The sequence below is a fragment of the Hemiscyllium ocellatum genome, assembly GCF_020745735.1.
Source record: "Hemiscyllium ocellatum isolate sHemOce1 chromosome X unlocalized genomic scaffold, sHemOce1.pat.X.cur. SUPER_X_unloc_2, whole genome shotgun sequence".
Taxonomy (NCBI): Eukaryota; Metazoa; Chordata; class Chondrichthyes; order Orectolobiformes; family Hemiscylliidae; genus Hemiscyllium; species Hemiscyllium ocellatum.
This window is the reverse complement of record NW_026867592.1, coordinates 186,813-198,183: the sequence shown is the minus strand read 5'-3', so window position 1 is coordinate 198,183 and position 11,371 is coordinate 186,813. Positions and strand designations below refer to the sequence as shown.

General features: G+C 47.0%; 1 non-coding gene across 1 annotated transcript; it reads right to left on the bottom strand.

The window, feature by feature from the left end:
• Window positions 1-501: 501 nt before the first annotated feature.
• Window positions 502-574, bottom strand: trnar-ucg (transfer RNA arginine (anticodon UCG)). The gene has a single exon. It is a non-coding gene; the product is annotated as a tRNA-Arg (tRNA).
• Between the last annotated feature and the right edge of the window lie 10,797 nt (window positions 575-11,371).

Genomic DNA, 11,371 nt, shown 5'->3' with positions numbered 1-11,371 from the left:
AAGATCCCACTGCTCATCCACACTACCAAGTATCCGACCATTAGCCCAGTACTCCATTTCCTTATATGATTTCCATCCAAACATGAGACTGACACCTTCTAGTCCTGAGACTCGGACCTGTGGACGCAGCATTAGAATTAGAGAGGGTCAATTCAGAATAGAAATGCGGAGACATTTCTTCAGCCAGAGAGTGGTGGGCCTGTGGAATTCATTGTCACAGAGTGCAGTGGAGGCCGGGACGCTAAATGTCTTCAAGGCAGAGATTGATAAATTCTTGATGTCAGAAGGAATTAAGGGCTATGGAACACGCGGTTCTCATCCCAGCAGCTGCTCACATAGTGTAAAACCAGGAGCTGACATACACCGGTGTGAGAATGAGCTGCAACGGGCTGAAATGCAGCTTTTAAATTCACAAACGCAGGAATCCAATGCCAGCATCTCCAAACAAGTCAGAAATGGCAATGCAACAGGAAGCATGCGCAATAAAGGGCACCACGGCCCCGAGCCAGGTAGGACTCAAACCTACAATCTCCTGATCCGAAGTCAGACGCGTTATCCATTACGCTACTGGCCCCAATCGCTGGGCTGGCGCTGACAGGTTGTCAGTATGTAATTTAAACACGGACTTCGGTCAGAAACGGCCTTCATCGGGTGAATAATCAGCAGAAATTATCACCGTCACTGCTTCACCTCGAAGTCTCCCCTTTGTGAAGCAGCGCCTTTCACTGACAGAGAAAAGATATTTGTCCTCATGTGTCTGCTTCAGTGTCTCTTGTTCCTGTGCTGAGAGTTTCCACTGTTTTATTCACAGTCACTATGCGGGTTTCGGTTCTACCCCAGTGAAATGTACTTTCATACATTGAATCATGGTCTATTCCAGTCAATGCCTTGACCAAATTCAGCGAGAAAACTCTAGTCAGGAATCTGGAAACACACCAATTCACACAAAGCTGGCAATGCACGGGTGAAAAATGAGGTCTGCAGATGCAGGAGATCACAGCTGAAAATGTGTTGCTGGTTAAAGCACAGCAGGTCAGGCAGCATCCAAGGAATAGGAAATTCGACGTTTCGGGCATAAGCCCTTCATCAGGGTGCACGGGTGAATCCGAGCTGTTCAGGGAGTGCATTGGAGATTGACGCCACTTGTGACCTGGAAGAAGTGTTTTCCCGCCGGGATTGGAATCCCAAACACAGAGATGCGAAACAAACTCCCTCTTGCTCTGCCTTCAGCCACCGGCAGCAGGATTCGACACCGCAATAAGAAACGGGATTTCCTGTTTATAAGTGCAATCACTCAGCTATACCTATAGAACCATGTCACGCCGCTGCTTTCCCGAGTTCCTCTGTCTGTGGAGCTGAGGGAAGAGCATCGTTCTGCATTTGTTTGAATTCAATTGCCTCAGTTTTTGAAAGATATAAATATCGGTACATGGTGTGTCTGGGTGTATCATTCCGGTCAATGGAATAGACATTCAGCTAAAAGCAAAAGCAGAAACTGCAGGAAAACAAAAAATCATCCGGTCTGGCCGCATCTGTGGAGAGAGAATCAGAGACGCCGTTTCAGAATTTCTACGGAAATTTATGAGAATTCCGTTTCCTCCCTCAGGCACTGCCGCTCCTGCTGAGTTCCCTCAGCAATTCCAACAGCAGATCTTGTCACAACAATACTCTTTATTTCAGTCTGGACAACCGAGAGGCACAGATGTGCTTGCAAGGAATTATACAGCCCTGGAAGATGAAGAGGGAGGAGTGAAAGACATGTTGGGTGTAATTGGGATGTGGACGAGATTATCCCAGTTGCTATGCTGAGGTTTGGAGGTGACGTTACAAATTCGCACATTCTGCGTCCTCTCAAATGCAGAGTCCCTAAATTATCAAACAAGTGTGCCCGAGCATGAGTGCGGAATGGATGCATGTGACTTGTGAATTTACTTTCTGCATGGTGAGATTTTCTACAGTCAGGCAAAGGATCTGCTTCAAGAATGATGAAGAATAATATGGTCTTGCTCTTGAGGGAGTGCAGTGAAGGGTTACCAGGCTGGTTCCGGGGATGGTGGGGCTGACGTATGAGGAGAGATTAACTGCGTTAGGATTGTTTCCTCCCGAGTTCAGGCGGACGAGGAAGGAATCTCATAGAGACTTATAAAATCTTAACAGGACTAGACAGGATAGATAATACATTCCTCAGAAAAGGAGACCAAAACGGCAAACAATATTGGAGGTGTGGCCTCACCAAGGCGACAACACATCCCTGCTCCTGGACTCAACCTCTCACAATGAAGGCTAGTATACCATCTCTTCATCAAGCAGGAAAACTGCATTGCATGAAAGCACATTATCTGAAATACACGTGAGCATCTTCCAACGACGAGAGCATGCCGGTGACCTCTGACACCCAAAGTGGTTTCGTGGCAATATGATGTGCTTACATGGCAATAGACACAGAAATGTATATGCAGTTACATAATTAAACACACGCGCTGCTGTAGAAAATCACTGCAGGCAGACCTTGAGTATTAATCAGTTTATTGTACGATGCATCATGGGGACACACTCCGCCCGAAGAGAGGCTCAGTTGAACTCCGAACTACCGCAGGAAATTTCAGGATTATAGAGAAAACAAAGACAATGTCTCCATTTTTTAATATTCGAGTGATATCAGCTGCTCTCCAGTCTGCAGGGACTGTATCGGAATGTAGACAATCCTGGCAGTGAATGCATTATCTATTGCTGGAACCACTTTGTGAAGTACGCTTGGATGTAGATTATCAGGCCCTGTGGGTTGATCCACCGTCCATCCCCGCAATTATCAAAGCAACATTTCTTCACTAATATTGATCAGCCTCAGTTCCCCCACTCAGTAAAATTTGCATTCTCCAACATTTCTGGTATCTGATTTGTGTCCGAGAGTGTGAGAGTTGCACATCACAGAGACAGGGCTTTGGCTCAAACTGATCCATGCCAACCAAATTATCCTTCCACGATAATCTTATTTCCCTGCACTTGGCCCTTTATCCTTCTGAACAATTCCTGTGCATGTATTTGTCCAAATACCTTTTAAATATTGTTAATGTTTCTCCCTCAACCACTTCCACTGGCAGCTAATTCTATATGCTTATCGGTCTTTGTGTATAAAAGTTGGCCCTCAGGTTTCATAGAACATAGAAAAATACAGCACAGTACAGGCCCTTCGGCCCTCGGTGTTGCGCCTGGAAGAAGTGTTTTCCCGCCGGGATTGGAATCCCAAACACAGAGATGCGAAACAAACTCCCTCTTGCTCTGCCTTCAGCCACCGGCAGCAGGATTCCACACCGCAATAAGAAACGGGATTGCCTGGTTATAAGTGCAATCACTCAGCTATACCTATAGAACCATGTCACGCCGCTGCTTTCCCGAGTTCCTCTGTCTGTGGAGCGGAGGGAAGAGCATCGTTCTGCATTTGTTTGAATTCAATTGCCTCAGTTTTTGAAAGATATAAATATCGGTACATGGTGTGTCTGGGTGTTTCTGACCGAAGTCCGTGTTTACACTACATATTGACAACTTGCCAGGGTCACCTCCGCGATGAATCCGAGGGCGCTAACATGAACTGTTCGGAAACTTGCAGAGAGAAGCATTGCTGCTGAAGGTGGTTATAACCCAAAGGACAGGGACAGGGTTTCCTCCCACAATCCAAAGATGAGCAGGTCAGTGGAATTGGCCGTGCTAAATTGACCACAGTGTTAGGTGCGATAGTCAGGTGGTAAATAGAGGGTAGGAGAATGGGTTTGGGTGGGTTTCTCTTCGGAGGGGCAATGTGGACTTGTTGGGCCGAAGGGCCTGTTTCCACACGATAGAGAATCTAATCTAAACAAAAAGACTGTGTGTAAGTCAGGTCACAAAAGTTACAGTCAGCAGCACGGGAGGGAGTCCCTGCTGAAGAGTCCGAATTTGTATCGCCCAGTCTTGGATACGATTCCCAGTCAGGGAATGAAGATTTATTTGTCTTGGTGTGAATTGCCTGAATGAGAATCCGTTCCTCGTTGCACATTGAAAACGCATGTGGTTTCTGCCAGAATCAGCCCAGTGATTGTTTGCATCGATCTCGAAGGACACTGGGAGCAGATACACGGGGAACCGACCACCGGGAATCCCCCTCCAATCATCTCACCTTTCTGAGTTGGAAATGTATCGCTGTCCCTTCAGTGTCGCTGGGTCTAAATCCTGGACCTCCCTTCCCAGCGGTATCATGGCTGTACAAACGCGCCGAGGGATTCAAGTGTCCGGGACATTAAGGTATTCCCTGCATCTCTGGAGTAATTAGGGATGGGCAGTGAGTCCTATCCCACTGAGTGACAGCGATATCCCAGGAATGCGTTTCTAACAGTGATAGGGTCTATTCGGACATCTGCAAACGGCCGGGTTTAAGGTGAAACGTGGAGCAGGGAAGTGAAATAACGGTGAACCGTGTTATGGACTAGGACAGACCGCTCAAAACATTCGTGAGCAGGCAGCCCAGCCCATAGCTTTGGAATTTGTATCGGTAAGTGTACAGTTACAATTACCCAGATTCAGTTAGCGAAGTTGACTACCAGGTTTAAATCAGAGAATAAAATCATTCACAAAATTACACCATGAAACACGAACGACAGAATTAGGAATCCCTACAGAACTCAGTATATCCAAACTTGACCTAAGCGTGCTGTTCCGAATACACACAACAGTCCCAATAAGCAACCACCCTTTAAAACAGAGGACAAAAACAGATCAAATATTTCCAGGTTGAGGTGAGAAGCGCAGAACAGGGAGTTTCCACACAGCTCACTGTTAAACTTCCAACCAGTTCTGGACTGAACTGAACTGCTTAGCTAGGGAGCTGACCACTCTCCTTTCATTGCACAGGCCACCAATCAACCACACCGCCCCGTGGCCCAGCATTTCACCTCCCCCTCCCACTCTACCGAGGACATGGAGGTCCTGGGCCCCCTTCGCCACCGCTCCCTCACCACCAGACGCCTGGAGGAAGAACGCCTCACCTTCCGCCTCGGAACACTTCAACCCCAGGGCATCAATGTGGACTTCAACAGTTTCCTCATTTCCCCTTCCCCCACCTCACCCTAGTTCCAAACTTCCAGCTCAGCACTGTCCCCATGACTTGTCCGGACTTGCCCTACCTGCCTAGCTCCTTTTCCACCTATCCACTCCACCCTCTCCTCCCTGACCGATCACCTTCATCCCCTCCCCCACTCACCCATTGCACTCTATGCTACTCTCTCCCCACCCCCACCCTCCTCTAGCTTATCTCCCCACGCTTCAGGCTCACTGCCTTTATTCCTGATGAAGGGCTTTTGCCCGAAATGTCGATTTCTCTGCACTTTGGATGCTGCCTGAACTGCTGTGCTCTTCCAGCACCACTGATCCAGAACCTGGTTTCCAGCATCTGCAGTCATTGTTTTTACGTGACTTCTAAAAGATGACCACTTTGGCCTGAAGTCTCATCTGTTTATGTCTAAATAAAAGGCTTCTCAAAACCCTTTTCATCTCTGTACCAAACCGGTCTCATCGTAAGCCTGGCCTGCTTTATTATCCATCTGAAAAATAATCAAGGACAGAATATGCCTGAGAGAAGGAACAACGTTTGGAAAAAAAAGGGACCAGGTTTATGACAACAGCAAAGATGAGTGGGAGGCATGGGGCAGGATGTGAGGTGGAGCTGATGGTGTCAGTGTCGGTGTTCACGGGTCATCCTTCACTGTTTACACTGACTCAAACACCACAGCTGGCCAATTCACCTCAATGACCCTGTTCCTCTTGGTGTGAGGTTCCCTGAGAGTGTGTGTTAATATGATTAAGGGACGCCAAGAGGTTGAACACATCCTCTTTACCCTGTCAGTTTAGAGGGATCGAAAGAATCATGTTGAAGCCAATGCAAAAGGAGATTGTGTTTTATTTCTGTCCATTTCCAGTGAAGAATGTTCGGCTGTGAACTGTTTTGGCAAAAGTTTAGGTTGATTGCAATTCTCACTGAGCAAGAGTGATACCGAAAACACATTTCGGACTTAGTGACCAGGTGGTTACCGGACTGCACATATCGGTAAGTGAAGCTGCTCATGTCCTGGTGCTGTTGGTTTAGTTGGTTAATGCACCGGCGAAGTAGATGGGGGTTATTCCGTTCAAATCTGAACGGTGATCGTTGATTGTATTGATGTGTGACTGTGTCAACTTGTTGCAAGTGTATGATCTCCGATCAAACAATTCAGCATGCTGTTTGAGTCGATGATCCGGCTGATGATTCATGGTTTAAGTCCACGAGTGAGTTTTTATTTCTCTTTAACTATTAATTGAACCTGGAGTTTATTTCAATTATTTCACAAACATTTCTGCTTCCGCTCCTCTGTTACCCCAGCCCTCCCCCAGCCACGCTTCTTTCCCAGTTTGGTGGAAATAACGAGGTGAGGCAGGAGACACTGCAGACCTGCTGGGGAATGATCTGGTAATGACACAAACAACACGGTCTGATCCCCCCTGATTCTCTGCTGTCACCGTTAATTCATTTCACACCAACAGTGAATACACCATTGTGCTCCTATAGCTGTAGTGTAATTGTGTTTTTTTCCTGTTGGATTAGGTATTGTATTTTGAATTTGTAAGTGTGATAATATATTGAGGAAGAATTGTCTCCTGACCTCAGGTCGAAGGGACAGACACATTAATTGGAGAATGTGAGCCCAGTTCTACACAGTCCAGCCAGGGTGGAGAGAGCCTTTCAGCAGCTCCACTCTCAAACTGTCTCCTAATGTCAGGCTTTGTGAAGAACAGAGATGGGGAATAAGGGATATGGACAGACAGAGAGTCGAAGAATGTGGAAGAGGGTCAGGTGGATACACAGAGAAAGAGACACAAATCGAGACATGTTGAAGTAAACACTGAAAGGACCAATTCTCCTTTCGACATGGCTGTGAACTGACAGAAACTAAACGACAAAAATAAATAATCATTTGAACACAGCCTTTCAGCAGCTCGGGGCAATAGAAACAGCATTACAGCCGGTAGAGTCCTTTTGAATTTGTAACGCTGTAAGCTAATGAGAGATTTTGATAAACATTCTGACAGATAAATCTGATCATTTTCTCGGCCCTATTACATAGAAATGTATAACTAACCTGGTTCTGTCTCTCTGAAACACTAACCCTGCTTCTCTCCACACATGTTGCCGGGCCTGCTGAGTTTCTCCATCAATTCTTGTTTTTGGTTTCGGATTCCCAGCATCTGCAGCTCTCTGTTTTATGTTAATCTTATTAACGATTGGGACAAATCCAATGAACTTGCTGGTTTGAGGAAAATTGGTCAGGAATACGGTTACCACGATATGTTTACAGAACACAACACACATTCCCTGACCGGGAATAGAACCAGTGCCGCGGCGGTGAGAGAACCGAATCTGAACCAGAAGGTAACATGAGAAGGTGGGAGAAGCATTCGCATTTATTCTCAGTGATACCGCTTTTGTCTTTTTCTTTCTGATTATTTTTTATCTGTCCATTAATTTCAATTTGTCTTTGAAGTTTTGCAGAATGAGAAACGACCATTCAGCCCATCGTGCAGTGCGGCTCAAAGACATCCAGCTTTTCTAGTCCCAGATTCCAGGTCTTGACCCATAACATTGTATGTTCGGATGTTTGCAGTGAACATGTTAAAGAGATTCTCCCAGTGATCTTAAATGACACAGCAATGGGACTGAAGTTTGAAATGATCACACTGTTTTGTGCCCACCCTTGACGAACACATCCTTATTTTCACCCACAGAGAGAGACACACAGACTCATACCCTGTGAGGGGCAAAACTCTCAGCATTATACCCGCCCCTTGTGCTTCACTTTTGCCCTCCGACCTCGCATACCTGCTTCTCCAGCAAAAGGCAGCTTTAGGTGCAACTCAAGCCAGTTGGACAGACAATGAGAGATGCTGCGGTGAGCTGGAATTTAAAACGGTCAACAGACCCGATTGCAGCTTTTAAATTTAAAAACGTACTGATCCAATCCCTGCAGCTGCACAGACCCTGACATAACAGGAGCTGTCATCCACCGGTCTGACAATGAGCTACAATGGTCAGGAATGCAATTTCCAATTGCAAAACACACGGTTCTCATCCCAGCAGCTCCTCACATTGTGTCAAATCAGGACCTGCTATGCATCGGTCTGACAACAGATTGTAATGGACCTAAATACTGCTTTCAAATTCGACAGAGCACTGATGAAATCCCCACAGCTCCTCAGAAGCTGACATACACCTGTGTGAGAATGAGCTGCAACGGGCTGAAATGCAACTTTCAAATCCAAAACGCAAGAATGCAATTCCATCACCTCAGAAACGGAAATGCAAAAGGAAGCATGCGGAATAAAGCTCTCATTGCTCCCAAGCCAGGTAGGACTCGAATCTACAACCTTCTGATGCGAAGTTGGTCACGTAATCCATTACGCTGCTTAGAATCAGACGGGTTCCCTGACCCATCATAAGATTATTAAAGGATTGGACACTCTGGAGGCAGGAAACATGTTTCCGCTGATGGGTGAGTGCCGAACCAGAGGACACAAGCTTAAAAATACGGGGTAGACCATTTAGGAGAGAGATGAGGAGAAACGTCTTCACCCAGAAAGTGGTGGCTGTGTGGAATGCTCTGCCCCAGAGGGCAGTGGAGGCCCAGTCTCTGGATTCATTTAAGAAAGAGTTGGATAGAGCTCTCAAGGATAGTGGAATCAAGGGTTATGGAGATAAGGCAGGAACAGGATACTAATTAAGGATGATCAGCCATGATCATATTGAATGGTGGTGCAGGCTCGAAGGGCTGAATGGCCTACTCCTGCACCTGTTGTCTATTGTCTATTTGTAGATAGCGCCACTTCACCACAAGCCATCGCCTCAGAACGAGCCCTTGTTATCATCAGGCTGTTCTGTACCTTCTTTCAGTGCTACTCCTGAACAACATCAATTTATCAAAGCGCCACTATCTTCACATTGAATCCCAGGGCGAAAACATGAACTGTTCGGAAACTTGGAGAGAGAAGCATTGCTGCTGAAGGTGGTTATAACCCAAAGGACAGGGACAGGGTGCTCCGGTTTCCACCCACAATCCAAAGATGTGCGGGTCAGTGGAATTGGCCGTGCTAAATTGACCACAGTGTTAGGTGCGATAGCCAGGGGGTAAATAGAGGGTAGGGGAGCGGGTTTGGGTGGGTTTCTCTTCGGAGGGGCAGTGTGGACTTGTTGGGTCGAAGGGCCTGTTTCCACACGGTAGAGAATCTAATCTAAACAAAAAAACTGTGTGTAAGTCAGGTCACAAAGGTTACAGTCAGCAGCACGGAAGGGAGTCCCTGCTGAAGAGTCCGTGTTTGCATCGTCCAGACTTGGATACGTTTCCCAGTAAGGGAATGAAGATTTATTTGTCTTGGTGTGAATTGCCTGAATGAGAATCCGTTCCTCGTTGCACACAGAAGACACATGTGGTTTCTGGCCAGAACCAGCCCAGTGATTGTTTGCATCGAACTCGAAGAACACTGGCAGCAGATACACGGGGAACCGACCACCGGAAATCCCCCTCCAATCATCTCACCGTTCTGAGTTGGAAATGTACCGCTGTCCCTTCAGTGTCGCTGGGTCTAAATCCTGGACCTCCCTTCCCAGCGGTATCATGGCTGTACAACCGCGCTGAGGGATTCAAGTGTCCGGGACATTAGGGTATTCCCTGAATCTCTGGAGTAATTAGGGATGGGCAGTGAGTCCTATCCCACTGAGTGACAGCGATATCCCAGGAATGCGTTTCTAACAGTGAGAGGGTCTATTCGGACATCTGCAAACAGCCGGGTTTAAGTTGAAACGTGGAGCAGGGAAGTGAAATAACGGTGAACCGTGTTATGGACTAGGACAGACCGCTCAAAACATTCGTGAGCAGGCAGCCCAGCCCATAGCTTTGGAATTTGTATTGGTAAGTGTACATTTACAATTACCCAGATTCAGTTAGCGAAGTTGACTACCAGGTTTAAATCAGAGAATAAAATAATTCACAAAATTACACCATGAAACACGAACGACAGAATTAGGAATCCCTACAGAACTCAATCTATCCAAAGTTGACCTAAGCTTGCTGTTCCGAATATACACAACAGTCCCAATAAGCAACCCCCCTTTAAAACAGAGGACAAAAACAGGTCAAATGCTTCCAGGTTGAGGTGAGAAGCGCAGAACAGGGAGTTTCCACACAGCTCACTGTTAAACTTCCAACCAGTTCTGGACTGAACTGAACTGCTCAGCTAGAGAGCTGACCACTCTCCTTTCATTGCACAGGCCACCAATCAACCACACCGCCCCGTGGCCCAACATTTCAACTCCCCCTCCCAATCTGCCGAGGACATGGAGGTCCTGGCCCTCCTTCACCGCCGCTCCCTCACCACCAGACGCCTGGAGGAAGAACGCCTCATCTTCCGTCTCGGAACACTTCAACCCCAGGGCATCAATGTGGACTTCACCTGTTTCCTCATTTCCCCTTCCCCCACCTCACCCTAGTTCCAAACTTCCAGCTCAGCACTGTCCCCATGACTTGTCCGGACTTGCCCTACCTGCCTAGCTCCTTTTCCACCTATCCACTACACCCTCTCCTCCCTGACCTATCACCCTCATCCCCTCCCCCACTCACCCATTGTACTCTATGCTACTCTCTCCCCACCCCCACCCTCCTCTCGCTTATCTCCCCACGCTTCAGGCTCTCTGCCTTTATTCCTGATGAAGGGCTTTTGCCTGAAACATCGATTTCTCTGCACTTTGGATGCTGCCTGAACTGCTGTGCTCTTCCAGCACCACTGATCCAGAACCTGGTTTCCAGCATCTGCAGTCATTGTTTTTACGTGACTTCTAAAAGATGACCACTTTGGCCTGAAGTCTCATCTGTTTATATCTAAATAAAAGGCTTCTCAAAACCCTTTTCATCTCTGTACCAAACCGGTCTCATCGTAAGCCTGGCCTGCTTTATTATCCATCTGAAAAATAATCAAGGACAGAATATGCCTGAGAGAAGGAACAACGTTTGGAAAAAAAGGGACCATGTTTATGACAACAGCAAAGATGAGTGGGAGGCATGGGGCAGGATGTGAGGTGGAGCTGATGGTGTCAGTGTCGGTGTTCATGGGTCATCCTTCACTGTTTACACTGACTCAAACACCACAGCTGGCCAATTCACCTCAATGACCCTGTTCCTCTTGGTGTGAGGTTCCCTGAGAGTGTGCATTAATATGATGAAGGGACGCCAAGAGGTTGAACACATCCTCTTTACCCTGTCAGTTTAGAGGGATGGAAAGAATCATGTTGAAGCCAAGGCTAAAGGAGATTGTCTTTTATTTC